Source organism: Ranitomeya variabilis, chromosome 5, assembly GCF_051348905.1.
Source record: "Ranitomeya variabilis isolate aRanVar5 chromosome 5, aRanVar5.hap1, whole genome shotgun sequence".
NCBI classification, from domain to species: Eukaryota; Metazoa; Chordata; class Amphibia; order Anura; family Dendrobatidae; genus Ranitomeya; species Ranitomeya variabilis.
Genome location: NC_135236.1, coordinates 663,756,186 through 663,775,347, shown reverse-complemented (window position 1 = coordinate 663,775,347; position 19,162 = coordinate 663,756,186). Strand labels below are relative to the sequence as shown.

At 42.6% G+C, this 19,162-nt stretch overlaps 1 protein-coding gene across 2 annotated transcripts in view; it reads left to right on the top strand.

Annotated features, from left to right (window-relative positions):
* Positions 1-19,162, top strand: part of SHISAL1 (shisa like 1) — a 122,926-nt gene that overhangs the window by 15,182 nt on the left and 88,582 nt on the right. The window lies entirely within an intron of this gene.

Below are 19,162 nucleotides of genomic sequence, written 5' to 3'. Positions count from 1 at the left end.
GCTGCTATGGGGCTCTTGAGTTTGGGAGAAAGGTGGGCCCTCAGAATCAAATCCTCTGGTGGGTCCAATGTTCTTCAGTCTGACACTGTATGGCTATTTTTATGGCGGTATTATTTATGCACTGCATAGTGCTGTTATTTGTATATTGCATGGTGGAATTTTTTAGGAATTCAATGGTTTTATAATTTGTGCACTGTGTGATCATATTACTTATTTCTTTTTAAACAGGAGATCAATATGTAGAGAAACCAGAAATCTACCAGACTTGCCTGACATACATACATCCCCATCCGTGAATCTAGACCTTTCCCCTGCATGTTATGCTTGCAATATGAAATCATATTATATCCAATTATCTCTGCAAAAAAATCAGTTTTTATTGTTGCTGCTTTCTTTGTAGTTTTTCTGCAAGAGCAGCGCAGACCTAGCAAGGAGCCGGCTGTGATCTCAGATCAGAGTCTCCACTTTCAAGGGAACCTTCGTGTTTTGGTCGCTAATGATACAGTTGTGTCTCAGTTCTGCTTCTACCGGTTCGGCTTCCACAAGTCTTTTCTTATAAAACGGAACCGGACTTTATGTCAATGTTTTATTTCCAATTAAAGAGATTTAAATTCAATTACACTATATGGAAAAAATGTATTGGGCCCCACATCTTAAAGCTTTAATTTGGGTTTTTCTTTCAGTCCCATTGCCCCAATGTATATGATGCGGCCTCATTGCTCCTGGTGTATGATATCCAGTCCCTCGCCCTCGGTGTATATCATCCGGCCTCATTTCCCCAGTGTACTACATCCAGCCCCATTGTCCCAGTCTATAACATCCGGCCCCATTGTCCCCAGTCTATAACATCTGGCCCCATTGCCTCCGGTGTATATCATCCGGCCCCATTGCCTCCGGTGTATATCATCCGGTCTCATTGCCCCCCGGTGTAAAACATCCAGCCTCATTGCCCCTCGATGTCTATCATCCGGCCTCAATGCCCCGGTGTATACCATCCCACCCCATTGCCCCTCAGTGTATAACATCCGGCCCCATTGCCTCTGGTGTATAACATCCGGCCTCAATGCCCCGGTGTATGACATTTGATTCCATTGCCCCGGTGTATAGCATCCCACCCCATTGCCCCTCGGTGTATAACATCTGGCTCCATTGACCTAGTGTATAACTTCCGGCCCCATTGCCCCGGTGTATAACATCTGGCCCCAATGCTGCCATGGTTCCCCACCAGTCTCTTCACTTCCTTTTTGGCCTGGCCAGTGACCAGTCAATTACCCTACTGATCCCCCACCATTCCAGGACCGATGCTGCCCGGGTCACTCCAAGTTTCTATATTTCATGTTTAGTGTGGATGGCCAGGTATATTCTCCAGTCAATCACCTTATTGACCCCTCAACATTTCTACGCCAATGCTGCTTAGGTCCTCCACCAGTCTCTTCACTCCTTGTTTGGTCCAGATGGGCATGTGACCACTCCAGCCAATCACCTTACTGATCTGCCACACTTTCTGGTCTCCCGCCAGTCTCTTTGCCTACTTTTGTGGTCAAACTGGACATGTGACAACTCCGGCCAATCACACGATTGGTAAGGTGAATACCAAATATTATTTTTTTTATATAAACAAAATAATGCCCGATAACGATAAGCACTTAAAATTAATAATCTAGGGTCTGAACACAGAGTACGGCCTCAATTCAGTGTAATTGTTCCTAATGTGATTTAATGGAATTCCCTTTTAAATATTAACTCCACCCGGAATACCAATTTTTCCTTCTTCTTTTTTATCTCCTTCTGCTTTTCTTTCCCAGGTTCTTGAGATCCACAAAGCCAATTCTTCTAGTTATTTCTGGTATCATCTATTCTCCTGTTCGTAAAAGTGAATAAGTAGATGTTAATGTGACCCGTAAGTGTAGAGCTAATGGATGACTCTACTCAGAGGTGTAAATTCTTGAAGGATCTTCCCCAGAGGATCTTAGAAAGAAAAACAAAGAATTTTTTTGGCTCTTTCAGCTTCTTATCCAACTCCTTCCAAGGATTTTTTCTTTGTTAACCTGTTGTCAATTTTCCCATTATCTCTTCCATTTATGGAGTAACAGATGTTTGGGCAACGGGTCAATGTTTTGAATATGATGTTTTTCTATAACAAAAACTTTTTTTTTTTTGCTAACCCGAGCAGGAAAATAATCAGAGCACGGCAGTGGAAGCCAAGAAAACAGATGTGAAAGGGAGCAGTGAAGAAGACGCTACATTGAAGCCACGCTCTGTAGATAATGCTCCGCAACCCTGCTGGCTTTTCATGAGTTTTCTGACATCAGGAACCGAGGAGAAACCAGAGAAATAATTGTAAAGTGTTTATGTTCAAGAGCCTCTGAAGACCACAATCAGCAAAATGGAATTTAAAACCCGATTCAGCGAAAGATGCAGGTGGAGGTTGAAGTCCATCTGTCTCGTGGAATCGTTGGAACACTCAGGAATATTCTCTCAGAACCCGGAATGTAGACATTCTGTAAGGTTGAATTTAGCTCTAAATTGTGATGATGAACTCAAAAAATTACAACAAACGTGGTCGTCAACCAGATGTGCTTGACATCAAGGTTTTGCAACTTTTCCAAGCCAGGTCCCTCTACGCGCCTTTCTCACCTTCTTAGCACCATTTCCATGCCTCTTCTACATGGAGGTTTCAGAAAATTTTTATCAACTCCAAAATTCCAACAAACGTGGTCCTCTGTTGGCCAGATGCACTTGACATCAAGGTTTTGCAACTTTTCCATGCAAGATCCCTCGACGCGCCATTCTCACCTTCTTAGCACCCTTTCCATGCCTTTTCTACATGGAGGTTTTGGAAAATTTTTGATGAACTCAAAAATTCCAACAAACGTGGTCCTCTAACAAACGTGGTCCTCTGTTGGCCAGATCCACTTGACATCAAGGTTTTGCAGCTTTTCCATGACAGATCCCTCAATGCGCCATTCTCACCTTGTTAGTACCCTTTCCATGCCTCTTCTACATGGAGGTTTTGGAAAAGTTTTGATGAACTCAAAAATTCCAACAAACGTGGTCCTCTGTTGGCCAGATGCACTTGACATCAAGGTTTTGCAACTTTTCCATGACAGATCCCTCAACGCGCCATTCTCACCTTGTTAGCACCCTTTCCATGCCTCTTCTACATGGAGGTTTTGGAAAAGTTTTGATGAACTCAAAAATTCCAACAAACGTGGTCCTCTGTTGGCCAGATGCACTTGACATCAAGGTTTTGCAACTTTTCCATGACAGATCCCTCAACGCGCCATTCTCACCTTGTTAGCACCCTTTCCATGCCTCTTCTACATGGAGGTTTTGGAAAAATTTTGATGAACTCAAAAATTCCAACAAACGTGGTCCTCTGTTGACCAGATGCACTTGACATCAAGGTTTTGCAACTTTTCTAAGCCAGATTCCTCGATGCACCATTCTCACCTTCTTAGCACCCTTTCCATGCCTCTTCTACATGGAGGTTTTGGAAAATCGTTGATCAACTCAAAAATACCAACATGGTCCTCTGTTGGCCACATGCACTTGACATCAAGGTTTTGCAACTTTTCCAAGCCAGACCCCTCGACGCGCCATTCTCACCTTCTTAGCACCCTTTCCATGCCTTTTCTACATGGAGGTTTTGGAAAATTTTTGATGAACTCAAAAATTCCAACAAACGTGGTCCTCTAACAAATGTGGTCCTCTGTTGGCCAGATCCACTTGACATCAAGGTTTTGCAACTTTTCCATGACAGATCCCTCAACGCGCCATTCTCACCTTGTTAGTACCCTTTCCATGCCTCTTCTACATGGAGGTTTTGGAAAAGTTTTGATGAACTCAAAAATTCCAACAAACGTGGTCCTCTGTTGGCCAGATGCACTTGACATCAAGGTTTTGCAACTTTTCCATGACAGATCCCTCAACGCGCCATTCTCACCTTGTTAGCACCCTTTCCATGCCTCTTCTACATGGAGGTTTTGGAAAAGTTTTGATGAACTCAAAAATTCCAACAAACGTGGTCCTCTGTTGGCCAGATGCACTTGACATCAAGGTTTTGCAACTTTTCCATGACAGATCCCTCAACGCGCCATTCTCACCTTGTTAGCACCCTTTCCATGCCTCTTCTACATGGAGGTTTTGGAAAAGTTTTGATGAACTCAAAAATTCCAACAAACGTGGTCCTCTGTTGACCAGATGCACTTGACATCAAGGTTTTGCAACTTTTCTAAGCCAGATTCCTCGATGCACCATTCTCACCTTCTTAGCACCCTTTCCATGCCCCTTCTACATGGAGGTTTTGGAAAATTGTTGATCAACTCAAAAATACCAACATGGTCCTCTGTTGGCCACATGCACTTGACATCAAGGTTTTGCAACATTTCCAAGCCAGACCCCTTGACGCGATATTCTTGCCTTCTTAGCATCCTTTCCATGCCTCTTCTACATGGAGGTTTCAGAAAAAATGTTATCAACTCAAAAATTCCAACAAACGTGGTCCTCTGTTGGCCAGATGAACTTGACATCAAGGTTTTGCAACTTTTCCATGCCAGACCCCTCGACACACCATTCTCACCTTCTTAGCACCCTTTCCATGCCTCTTCTACATGGAGGTTTTGGTAAATTTTTGATCAACTCCAAAATTCCAACAAATGTGGTCATCTGTTGGCTAGATGCACTTGACATCAAGGTTTTCCAACTTTTCCAAGCCAGACCCCTCGACACGCCATTCTCACCTTCTAAGCACCCTTTCCATGTTTCTTCTACATAGAGGTTTCGGAAAATGTAACAGATCTCCCCATTTTTCTACGAGGTTCTTGGACCTAACGGGGAAATTTTCAAGTGTTAGGAATTAGTGATGAGCATACGTGCTCGGATAAGGTGTTATCCAAGCATGCTCGGGTGCTAACCGAGTGTTTTCGCATGCTCGAATAATATGTTCGAGTCCCCATAGCTGCATGTCTTGCAGCTTTTCAACAGCACAAAACATGTAGGGACTGACTAACAAACAGGCCATCCACACATGTGTTCTGGCTGTCAAACAGCTGCGAGACATGAAGCCGCGGAGACTCGAACATAGTTTTCAAGCACGTCAAAGACACTCGGTTAGCACCCAAGCATGCCGAGATAACACCTTATCCCATCACGATTGCTCATCACTATTAGGAATCGAAGCAATAATGCCGCCACATCGTCACCTATTTGGTGTCCAACGGCAATATAAAACATGGACAAAAGGGGCAATTGCCCCACAGCCTCACTTACCCCCTCCACCACCACCAAATCACTCTGAAGCTTAAAGTTTTCTACTCCATTGGGGAACTGAGACATCTGATCCAAAAAATTGTTCAACGCACTCAGTGTATGACAGTGTCGGTTGTCATGATCTCAATGGCAAGAGATCATAGCATCAGCATATATAGGAACTAGCTCTTGGAAGATGGAAACTGAGCTGACCATGAACTAAACCTAACGCACAACTAGCAGTGGCCGGGTAGCATGCCTACGTTGATTCTAGATGCCCAGCACCAGCCGGAGGACTAAATAATGCTAGCAGAGGAAAATATCAGTCCTAGCTCACCTCTAGAGAAATACCCCGAAAGGAGACAGAGGCCCCCCACATGTATTGGCGGTGAATCAAGATGAAATAACAAACGTAGTATGAAAATAGGTTTAGCAAATTTGAGGTCCACTTACTACATAGCAGAAGACAGAAAGGACACTTTCATGGTCAGCTAAAAAACTCTATCAAAACACCATCCAGAAATTACTTTAAAACTCTGGCATTAACTCATAACACCAGAGTGGCAATTCCTGTTCACAAGAGCTTTCCAGACACAGTAACGAAGCTACAGCTGTGAACTGGAACAAAAATGCAAAAACAAACATGGACAAGAGTCCAACTTATCTAGTAGTTGTCTAGGAGCAGGAACAAGCACAGAGAGGCTTCTGATAACATTGATGACCGGCAAGCAACTAACAGAGCAGCAAGGTTATATAGCGACTCCCACATCTTGATGGGAACAGGTGAACAGAGAAGATGAAGACACCAGTTCAATTCCACCAGTAGCCACCGGGGGAGCCCAGAATCCAGATTCACAACAGTACCCCCCCCTCAAGGAGGGGGCACCGAACCCTCACCAGAACCACCAGGGCGATCAGGATGGGCCCTATGAAAGGTACGAACCAGATCAGAGGCATGAACATCAGATGCATTCACCCAAGAATTATCCTCCTGGCCGTATCCCTTCCACTTGACCAGATACTGGAGTCTCCGTCTGGAAACACGAGAGTCTAAGATTTTCTCCACAACGTACTCCAACTCACCCTCAACCAACACCGGAGCAGGAGGCTCAACGGAAGGCACAACCGGTACCTCATACCTGCGCAATAATGACCGATGAAAAACGTTATGAATAGAAAAGGATGCAGGGAGGTCCAAACGGAAGGAAACAGGGTTAAGAATCTCCAATATCTTATACGGGCCGATGAACCGAGGCTTAAACTTAGGAGAAGAGACCCTCATAGGGACAAAACGAGAAGACAACCACACCAAGTCCCCAACACGAAGACGAGGACCAACACGACGACGGCGGTTAGCAAAAAGCTGAGTCTTCTCCTGGGACAACCTCAAATTGTCCACCACCTGCCCCCAGATCTGATGCAATCTCTCCACCACAGCATCCACTCCAGGACAATCCGAAGATTCCACCTGACCAGAGGAAAATCGAGGATGAAACCCCGAATTACAGAAAAACGGGGACACCAAAGTGGCAGAGCTGGCCCGATTATTGAGAGCGAACTCCGCCAATGGCAAAAAAGCAACCCAATCATCCTGGTCAGCAGACACAAAACACCTCAGATATGTCTCCAGGGTCTGATTAATCCGCTCAGTCTGGCCATTCGTCTGAGGATGGAAAGCGGACGAAAAAGATAAATCTATGCCCATCCTAGCACAGAATGCCCGCCAAAATCTAGACACGAATTGGGTCCCTCTGTCAGAAACGATATTCTCAGGAATACCATGCAAACGAACAACATTTTGAAAAAACAGAGGAACCAACTCGGAAGAAGAAGGCAACTTGGGCAGAGGAACCAAATGGACCATCTTAGAGAAACGGTCACACACCACCCAGATGACAGACATCTTCTGAGAAACAGGCAGATCTGAAATAAAATCCATCGAGATGTGCGTCCAAGGCCTCTTAGGAATAGGCAAGGGCAACAACAATCCACTAGCCCGAGAACAACAAGGCTTGGCCCGAGCACAAACGTCACAAGACTGCACAAAGCCTCGCACATCTCGTGACAGGGAAGGCCACCAGAAGGACCTTGCCACCAAATCCCTGGTACCAAAAATGCCAGGATGACCTGCCAACGCAGAAGAATGAACCTCAGAGATGACTCTACTGGTCCAATCATCAGGAACAAACAGTTTATCAGGTGGGCAACGATCAGGTCTATCCGCCTGAAACTCCTGCAAGGCCCGCCGCAGGTCTGGAGAAACGGCTGACAATACCACTCCATCCTTAAGGATACCTGTGGGCTCAGAGTTACCAGGCGAGTCAGGCTCAAAACTCCTAGAAAGGGCATCCGCCTTAACATTCTTAGAACCCGGTAGGTATGACACCACAAAATTAAACCGAGAGAAAAATAATGACCAGCGCGCCTGTCTAGGATTCAGGCGCCTGGCGGTCTCAAGATAAACCAAATTTTTGTGGTCAGTCAATACCACCACCTGATGTCTGGCCCCCTCAAGCCAATGGCGCCACTCCTCAAAAGCCCACTTCATGGCCAAAAGCTCCCGATTCCCAACATCATAATTCCGCTCAGCGGGCGAAAATTTACGGGAAAAGAAGGCACAAGGCCTCATCACGGAGCAGTCAGAACTTTTCTGCGACAACACTGCCCCAGCTCCGATCTCAGAAGCGTCGACCTCAACCTGAAAAGGTAGAGCAACATCAGGCTGACGCAACACAGGGGCAGAGGAAAAACGGCGCTTAAGCTCCCGAAAGGCCTCCACAGCATCAGGGGACCAATCAGCAACATCAGCACCCTTCTTAGTCAAATCGGTCAATGGCTTAGCAATATCCGAAAAACCAGCAATAAATCGACGATAAAAGTTAGCAAAGCCCAAAAATTTCTGAAGACTCTTAAGAGAAGAGGGCTGCGTCCAATCACAAATAGCTTGAACCTTGACAGGATCCATTTCAATGGAAGAGGGGGAAAAAATATATCCCAAAAAGGAAATCCTCTGTACCCCAAAAACACACTTAGAACCCTTCACACACAAAGAATTAGACCGCAAAACCTGAAAAACCCTCCTGACTTGCTGGACATGAGAGTCCCAGTCATCCAAAAAAATCAGAATATCATCCAGATACACAATCATAAATTTATCCAAATAATCGCGAAAAATATCATGCATAAAGGACTGGAAAACTGACGGAGCATTTGAAAGACCAAAAGGCATCACTAAATACTCAAAGTGGCCCTCGGGCGTATTAAATGCGGTTTTCCACTCATCCCCCTGCCTGATTCGCACCAAATTATACGCCCCACGAAGGTCAATCTTAGAGAACCACTTGGCCCCCTTTATGCGAGCAAACAAATCAGTCAGCAACGGCAATGGGTATTGATATTTAACAGTGATTTTATTCAAAAGCCGATAATCAATACATGGTCTCAAAGAGCCGTCTTTTTTTGACACAAAGAAAAAACCGGCTCCTAAGGGAGATGACGATGGACGAATATGTCCCTTTTCCAAGGACTCCTTTATATATTCACGCATAGCAGCATGTTCAGGCACAGACAGATTAAATAAACGACCCTTTGGGTATTTACTACCCGGGATTAAATCTATGGCACAATCGCACTCTCGGTGCGGAGGTAACGAACCAAGCTTGGATTCTTCAAAGACGTCACGATAGTCAGACAGGAACTCAGGAATTTCAGAGGGAATAGATGATGAAATGGAAACCACAGGTACATCCCCATGAGCCCCCTTACATCCCCAGCTCAACACAGACATAGCTTTCCAGTCGAGGACTGGGTTGTGAGATTGCAGCCAAGGCAATCCTAGCACCAAATCATCATGTAGATTATACAGCACCAGAAAGCGAATAATCTCCTGGTGATCCGGATTAATACGCATAGTTACTTGTGTCCAGTATTGTGGTTTATTATTAGCCAATGGGGTGGAGTCAATCCCCTTCAGAGGAATAGGAGTCTCCAAAGGCTCTAAATCATACCCACAGCGTTTGGCAAAGGACCAATCCATAAGACTCAAAGCGGCGCCAGAGTCGACATAGGCGTCCGTGGTAATAGATGACAAAGAGCAAATCAGGGTCACAGATAGAATAAACTTAGACGGTAAGGTGCAAATGGAAACAGATTTACCAAGCTTTTTAGTGCGCTTAGAGCATGCTGATATAACATGAGTAGAATCACCACAATAGAAACACAACCCATTTTTCCGTCTAAAATTCTGCCGCTCGCTTCGGGACAGAATTCTATCACACTGCATACTCTCTGGCGATTTCTCAGTGGACACCGCCCGATGGTGCACTGGTTTGCGCTCCCGCAAACGCCTATCGATCTGAATAGCCATTGTCATGGACTCATTCAGACCCGCAGGCACAGGGAACCCCACCATAACATCCTTAATGGCATCAGAGAGACCCTCTCTGAAAGTCGCCGCCAGGGCGCACTCATTCCACTGAGTAAGCACAGACCATTTACGGAATCTTTGGCAGTAAATTTCCGCTTCATCTTGCCCCTGAGATAGGGACATCAAAGTTTTTTCTGCCTGAAGCTCCAAATGAGGTTCGTCATAAAGCAACCCCAAGGCCAGAAAAAACGCATCCACATTGAGCAACGCAGGATCCCCTGGTGTCAATGAAAAAGCCCAGTCTTGAGGGTCGCCCCGGAGCAAGGAAATCACAATCCTGACCTGCTGTGCAGGGTCTCCGGCAGAGCGAGATTTCAGGGACAAAAATAATTTGCAATTATTTCGAAAATTCTGAAACCCAGATCTATTCCCCGAGAAAAATTCCGGCAAAGGAATTCTCGGCTCAGATACAGGTGCATGACAAACAAAATCTTGCAAATTTTGTACCTTCGTGGCGAGATTATTCAAACCTGCAGTTACACTCTGAAGATCCATTACAAACAGGTGGACACAGAGCCATTCAAAGGAGAGAAAAAAAAAAAAAAAAAATTTCAGCAGACTACTTATTTCTCTCCTTTCTCAGCCAAGGATTTTAACCCTTTAGTGGGCCGGTCAAACTGTCATGATCTCAATGGCAAGAGATCATAGCATCAGCATATATAGGAACTAGCTCTTGGAAGATGGAAACTGAGCTGACCATGAACTAAACCTAACGCACAACTAGCAGTGGCCGGGTAGCATGCCTACGTTGATTCTAGATGCCCAGCACCAGCCGGAGGACTAAATAATGCTAGCAGAGGAAAATATCAGTCCTAGCTCACCTCTAGAGAAATACCCCGAAAGGAGACAGAGGCCCCCCACATGTATTGGCGGTGAATCAAGATGAAATAACAAACGTAGTATGAAAATAGGTTTAGCAAATTTGAGGTCCACTTACTACATAGCAGAAGACAGAAAGGACACTTTCATGGTCAGCTAAAAAACTCTATCAAAACACCATCCAGAAATTACTTTAAAACTCTGGCATTAACTCATAACACCAGAGTGGCAATTCCTGTTCACAAGAGCTTTCCAGACACAGTAACGAAGCTACAGCTGTGAACTGGAACAAAAATGCAAAAACAAACATGGACAAGAGTCCAACTTATCTAGTAGTTGTCTAGGAGCAGGAACAAGCACAGAGAGGCTTCTGATAACATTGATGACCGGCAAGCAACTAACAGAGCAGCAAGGTTATATAGCGACTCCCACATCTTGATGGGAACAGGTGAACAGAGAAGATGAAGACACCAGTTCAATTCCACCAGTAGCCACCGGGGGAGCCCAGAATCCAGATTCACAACAGTCGGTGTATGGTGTTGTTTGCACACTATTGGGTGGTATTATTTCTACACTGCATGGCGATATAATATGGGCGCTTCTATTATTTTACAGCTGTAAACTGTTATTAGTTGAGCACTACATGGGGGTATTATTTGGAGATTGGTAGTATTATTTTATAACGGTAGATTGATATTATTTGTGCACTGTATGGCGGTATTTTATACGGTATTATTTTTAGAACAGTAAGCTGATATTTGTGTACTATGTGGTGGCGCTATATGGACACAATCTGGTGTTATTACATTTGAACTCTATAGTATAGCGATATTATTTAGACACTATATGGCGGTATTATGTGGACACTGTCTGCAGTTATTATTTTTGAACCGTGTGGTAATAATATTTGAGTAGTTCCTTGGAACAGATTAGGTTTTTGAACTGTATTTGTATGGTTGTATTAAATGGACACTTGTGTTATTATACTTGAGATGTATGACGGTTTTATTTGGGCGCTGTACGGGATTATACATGCCCTGTATGGTAGATTTTTTTCGGAACAATCCATGGTGATATTATAAAAGCACTCTATGGTGGCTTTTATGCACACTGTATAGTGGTAATATATGTTCACTGTATGGCGGTATTTTAGGCAGTATGTGGTTCTTTGTGCACTGTATAGATATATTATTATTCAGCACCATTCTGCACCACAACTTAGTACTGAGTAAGGAATGAAACGAGCAGATGTATCTCAGGGTCATTAATCTTTAAAGTCCAAAAAGAATCTAAAATTTGACGATTTAGTAAAGTTTGTGAATCTAAAAGAAACGTGTTAGAGCAGAAACGGGGTCCGAGATCACAGATGTGCTTGTTAATAAGATGCTGGGAATATTGCGAGTGGCAGCTGAGCATAATATCAGAACAATACAGCTCCTAATAACGGCGGCTTGTGACAAGCAACAAAAAATAATTGTGCCTGAAGGAAACATTTCACATGTTCAGTATCAGTCAGCGAAAAATGATAGGAGTGGGACGGAAGCTGAATGACACGTCTCAGTGTTATACCTCGCCGGGAGTAATGTGACACGACGGGTGCGCAGTCACCGGGAGGAGCGCCGCCAATGTCACCCCAAAATCAGGTGTCTACAGTGGAAAAGACGAGAGCTGGTAACATCAGAGTCCGACAGATGATAGATACAAAATTAGAATATCATCAAAAAGTGAATTTATTTCAGTTCTTCAATACAAAAAGTGAAACTCATTATATAGAGTGATTACACACAGAGTGATCTATTTCATGTGTTTATTTCTGTTAATGTCGATGATTATGGCTTACAGCCAATGAAAACCCAAAAGTCATTAGCTCAGTAAATTAGAATAATTAACAAAAAACACCTGCAAAGGCTTCCTAAGCGTTTAAAAAGGTCCCTTAGTCTGTTTCAGTAGTCTCCACAATCATGGGGAAGACTGCGGACTTAACAGAGTGATCTATTCAACGTGTTTATTTATGTTAATGTTGATGATTATGGCTTACAACCAATGAAAACCCAAAAGTCATTATCTCAGTAAATTAGAATAAGTAACAAAAAAACACCGGCAAAGGCTTCCTAAGCGTTTAAAAAGTCTGTTTCAGTAGCTCCGCAATCATGGGGAAGACTGTTGACTTGACAGAAGATCAGAAGGCAGTCATTGACACACTCCACAAGGAAAGTAAATTTTGCATTTCATTTGGAAATCAAGGTCCCAGAGTCTGGAGGAAGAGTGGAGAGGCCACAATCCAAGCTGCTGGAGGTCTAGTGTGAAGTCTCCACAATCAGTGATGGTTTGGGGATCTGTCATCTGCTGGTGTAGGTCCACTGTGTTTTATCAAGACCAAAGTCAGCGCAGCCGTCTACCAGGAAATTTTAGAGCACTTCATGCTTCCCTCTGCCGACAAGCTTTTTGGAGATGGAAGGAAATTTAATTCTCCAGCAGGACTTGGCACCTGTCCACACAGCCAAAAGTACCAATATCTGGTGTAAAAACAACAGTATCACTGGGCTTGATTGGCAGCAAACTCGCCTGATCTTAACCCCATAGAGAATCTATGGAGTATTGTCAATAGGAAGATGAGAGACACCAGACCCAACAATGCAGACGAGCTGAAGGCTGCTATCAAAGCGACCTGGGCTTCCATAACCCCTCAGCAGTGTCACAGGCTGATCGCCTCCATGTCGCGCCGCATTGATGCAGTAATTGATGCAAGAGGAGCCCTGACCAAATATTGAGTTCATTAACAGTTCATCGCTCACACTCCATGCAAGTAACAGGAAGGTTCCTATACATTTTTGATAAAAGGCCCAAAACCCAATTACATCACTTCTTAATGCCTCTAGGGACGATACTCAGGAAGTTCTTTGACCATTCCGGGAGATCTTGTTGGAAGACGACGTTACATTTTGGCATTTTCACATAGAATGAAATATATTATTGATTTTTTTGGTGGTTGCATTAGTCACTGACTATGAGGAGCAGATAATCCCCTCAGTCGTTCATCCTCTTAATGGAACAAGGCCGAGAATTAATGTTTTGCTTTTAGGAGAACATATAATGTTCTGGGTAATGGATTCTGTCGTCATTTTTTTTTATATACCATTAAATGTATGTTGGCGTCCTACAGCCTGGAGTGATTTGTGATGAGCGCGGTTTGTTTTTTTTACCAATGAAGGCATAATTTTATGGAATGGGGGCAGAAAGCACATCGCATCGCTTCACACTTACCTGATCATTACTCTATATGGCTCCATAAAGACATCAAGGAAACACTGGATCCTTACGAGAACGAAGCGAGTGAATTTCTGCATTTTACCATCTGAACTGGTTCATTTCTTCATTAATCTTTATGTCTCAAGTTTTCAGATACATTGCTCCAAATCTACTGCATAGATATAGATTTAACCCGTTTACGACCTGTGAATCCATCTCAAAATGGGTGCTGATGTATGGAGCAGGCTCAGGAGCTTAACCCGCAACACACACAGCAGGTGATGGCTGTGTCATACAGCCAGCAGAGATCGGAGCCAGTTTAACCATTTTAATTCGTCCGTTCGTATCCCATAAATAAATACTGGGTAGAAATGGGTGACCAATGAGGTTGGCTCGGCTACTGAAGGTCCCTACAATCACATACTTGGTCTCCCTTTAAAACTCAACCTGTTGCCAGTCTTCATAAAAGATCGGTATTTTTTCTATATGCTGCAGGATATAGTATAAGTGACCACATGATTGTAGGTTTAAGTCACCAATTTTCTATGTAAATATATTTCCAATTTCCATCAACATGTTTTGCCACAATAAGGTTGCGAAGGTCTTGAGACAGTTCACTGGTTGTACTCATCATGAGATGTTTCTTGTGTGTCACCTTGGTAATGAGACACCTTTTTATAAGCCATCAGTTGAACCAGCTGTTATTATTTATCACTAAGTGGCAGGGTTGCTTTCTAATTACTGATTTCAGCTGGTGTCATGACTTTCCATGGATTTTTTGCACCTCTCTTTCTTCATATGTTCAATTCTTTTTCACTGTGTCATTTTCCATTATGACACATAATTTATGGACATCCCTGGTTTGATTTCTTTTGCCTGTGTGGATTGGATGACTTATTACGGACATCTGCAGAGAATTTCATGTCAATAACACCTTTAGAAATAGGTTTTCTTAGAAAATTAGTGACATGTTCAATACTTATTTCACCCACTATATAAAAGTGCTATATTTTCAATCTGAAAATTAGGAAATTAAAATACATAAATAAAAAACATACAGTATTTGGTGTCAATGCACCTGTAAGAATTCCGATTAAAACTTAGAATTCATTAGACCATACCTAAAAGGCTTAAAAGAAAAAAAGAAAAATTCCAGAATTCACAAAATGAAATAAAAAGTGGTCAACACATCATATATTTACCCCACTATGGTGTAAATAAAAAATATAGGCATTAGATAGATAAATAATAGATAGATAAGTAATAGTAAATAGATGATAGATAGATAGATAGCTAGATAGATAGATAGATAGATAGATAGATAGATAGATAGATACTGTAGATAGATAGATTTATACTCTGAAGAGGGGGAGTGTGACCCAATATTCCGTGTTTGATGTTTTCTTCCTCTGTTTTGTTCTCCGCCTCATCAGACCGTGCCGTAGACATAACACCGTGTATTATTATCACCTAGAGTATTTCTTAAAATGTAGAAATAATATTTTTTTTACATTCTGTTTCCATAAATTCCAAATATTCCATTTCCCAGCAGCCAACCTTATACTTTCCTTTCCAAGCGCTGAAAGCGAATCAAGGTGTCAAATGTAATTTATCGTCCAAACTTTTTAGAAACTGCAGAAAGCCGAACTTCATAATCAGGCCCTGCGTGAGCCCTACTACTGCCCCTCTCCCCTCCCACGTCAGGACTTTCTGTGGTTTGGACTCGATGAGTCATATTTAGATTTTGATTGAATTTTTGGTTGTCAGACGGAGGATAACACAAGTGGTTTTCATTTCGCGATATCGTGTTTTGTCCGTAGTGACGCATCATAGGAACCACAATAGTCAAGCAGCTGGGTGGAAGAAGAGGTCTTCGTCACATATTGGCCAAGTCTGCGTAACTTGGACAGTCGTGGTCACGAAACCTTTATATACTAGCTAGGTCATCATGACTCTTAACAGGGGTGGCAAAATTTAAGGACTAGCGTCATTTTAAAATGTTTTTTTCTGCTTCGATTCAGTAGTCAACTTTGGAGCTTTTATTTCAAGCAAAATCACCTCTAGAATTGACATATCGCCTATTTTTCCACTTGGAAAAAAAACATCATCGTGTGCACTACAGGCATGTATACCCATAGAAAAGGAATAGGAAACTTTTCGAAAAGTTTTTGAGTCTTTTACTGAGTTTTTGGAGTGGAAACTCAACCGAAACTCCCAAGTTTTTGAACTTTTCTGGAAGATTTTGGAGAATTTATTTTCCACTCCAAAAAACTCAACAAACAGACTTGGCATGAGCATATCTAAACTGTGGATTTTAGAGAAGAATCGGCTCCAAAATCCAAACCCAATATCTTTTAAAAAAAAAACTTAAGGTTAATAAAAGGCTCCAAATTTGGTCTCTGAATAAATTACAACATAAAGAAACCTACTAAAAAAAGTGGCCAAAAAAATCAATCCAGAAAAATGCATGTAAAAAATCCCTCTATGCCAACAAACACTAATTAGGTGAAATCACATGATAATATTTTGTTTGCCCAAATTGAGCCATTGAGTAAACCTTCTAGGCACATGACGGTCTGATAAGGTCCTGTAGACTTTGATGGGTGCCATAGTATGGATCAGAGAATCTGGAGTTGGGGCAGATCCATAAGGGTTGGAGCACATGGCTCTCTTAGGAGGGAAGCCAGGAGAATAGGAGGAGGAATAGGGGCTTAATTGAGTGTGAGGCTATAAGAGAGTCTGCAGGGGACAGACTAAATTAATATGCTTTGAGACTGGTATTGTAAATGATCCCACCCGCCTGCCCTAGAAATCTCTAGATAAAGTTAGGCAGTTGGACAGGGGATCAAAATGGGGCTCCTTTCACCTGAAAGGGAGCCTCGCTAATCATGATAGCCTTGTGGCAGGTGGAGGTTCCTTGAGTTAGAGGTAAATTGTGTGTGAGGGTTCTTGGAGTTGGTGGTAAATTGATGATGGAGGTTCTTGGAGTTGGTGGTAAATTGATGATGGAGATTCTTGGAGTTGGTGGCAAATTGGTGATGGAAGTTCTTGGAGTTATTGATAAATTGGTTGTTGAGGTTCTTAGAGTTGGTGGTAAATTGATGGAGAGTCTTGGAGTTGGTGGCAAATTGTTGTAGGAGGTTCTTGGAGTTGGTGGTAAATTGTTGGGGTGGGTCTTGGTGTTGGTGGTCCGTTGGTGTTGGGCGGTTCTTGGAGTTGGTGGTAAATTGGCTGTTTTGGGTTCTTGTAGTTAGCTGTAAATTGGTGATGGAGGTTCTTGGAGTTGGTGGTAAATTGTTGATGGAGATTCTTGGAGTTGGTAAATTGGTGATCGAAGTTCTTGGAGTTGGTAAATTGGTGATTGAAGTTCTTGGAGTTATTGATAAATTGATTGTTGGGATTCTTGGAGTTGGTGGTAAATTGATGGTAGTTCTTGGAGCTGATGGTAAATTGGTTGTTGGGGTTCTTGTAGATAGCGGTACATTGGTGGGGGATTCTTGGAGTTTGTAATAGATTGGTGGTAGGATTTCTTGGAGTTGGTGGTAAATTGGTTGGGTGATTCTTGGAATTTGTGGGAAGCTGTTGGGAATTATTGAAAATGGTGGTAAATTGGTTGGGAGATCATGGAGCTGGTGTTAAATTGCATGTGGGGGTTCTTGGACTTACTGGTAAATTTTTGATGGAAGTTCTTGGAGTTGGTGCTGCGGAATATGTTGGCGCTATATAAATAAAGATTATTATTATTATTATTGGAGTTGGATATCATCCCCTGAAAAAGGTTTGTATTTTCAACAAGTAGAACCCAAGTATCTTACTGGAGGACCCAACTGTGTAATGCTTAATTTCCCCTGTGTGGGCGCTGCAAAGAAATTGAACAGTGCACTAGTCTCCAATGCTGATTGAATCTGATCACTGAGGGTTCCTAGGAGATATTCCAGGCCTGTATAATTTTGCATTTCCAGCTGAGGATGTGATAAATGATTCATTTTCTTCAGCCATTGCTTTCATGTATGGACACAGCAGATATAATGAGAACACTACTGATGCGCTTCCCATGGACTCCTTTGTGCGGCGGTCCCTCCGGCTGTACAGATGACCCACTTATTTAGTGCAATGAGTTCTGCGTCTGGTGCTTGGATCCTCCAGATTTGCTGCACTAATACACAAACAAGTCCCCGCTCCTATATATAGCTAAGAAACGCCTGTGTAACGTGGGGCACCATATTGATCGAAAGGGAAAAAAAATCTATATTTTCTAGGACCTGAATATTAAGGTATAAATTACTTTCCTGCTCAGCTTAACGATATAAGACGGCACGCCGAGAAATAAAATGGCTTTTTAAAAAAAAAAAATGAACAGAAAATCAATCAATTTGGAGACGTCAGGAGCTGATAACATACAATGAAGAATCCACATTCACAGCATCGGAGAGGGAGATGAATCACTGATCTTCAGATAGTCTGAATTATCAGACATCTTGGATTATCAAACGGTGAGAAGAATCACCTGTAAGGTTAAATGGTTTACGGGAATGGAAAGACAAAAGGAAAGGAGGGGAGACTACCGGAGGGTTTGTCTAATGCGGAAGAAGGGATTCTGGGAAGATGCAGGAAAAATCTATGGAGGACTATAATATATGGAGGACTGTAATCAATGGAGGACTGTAATCAGTGGAGGACTATACTATATGGAGGACTGTAATCAATGGGGGACTGTAATCAGTGGAGGACTATACTATATGGAGGACTGTAATCTATGGAGGACTCTAATCTATGGAGGACTGTAATCTATGGAGGACTATACTATATGGAGGACTGTAATCTATGGAGGACTGTAATCTATGGAGGACTGTAATCTATGGAGGACTATAGTATATGGAGGACTGTAATCAATTGAGGACTATAATCAGTGGAGGACTGTAATTTATGGAGGACTATACTATATGGAGGACTGTAATCAGTGGAGCACTATACTATATAGAGGACTGTAATCTATGGAGGACTCTAATCTATGGAGGACGGTAATCTATGGAGGACTATAATATATGGAGGACTGTAATCGATGGAGCACAGAGGTCTTTTTCAAGCATAAAATACATTGGTAATGGCGGCCTTATATAGGAAGTGGATTAGCATCCACCAATCACCATACAATGACCACCATCTAATATATACAATTTAAAATCATGTATAAACATACACAAACAGATTACACAATATATATATTAGAGATAATAAAGTATAGGCAGAAAATTCTATATAGATACACAAATAACCTGCTTAGTTCCTGTGCAAAAAAAACCCAACAAAACACTAACAAGCGTATTCAGATGTCCATAGTGGCCATGTGCCAATCACAACTCACAACACAACCGACTTGATGTCTCATAGCAAATCAGGTACGCCTTACTATACTCG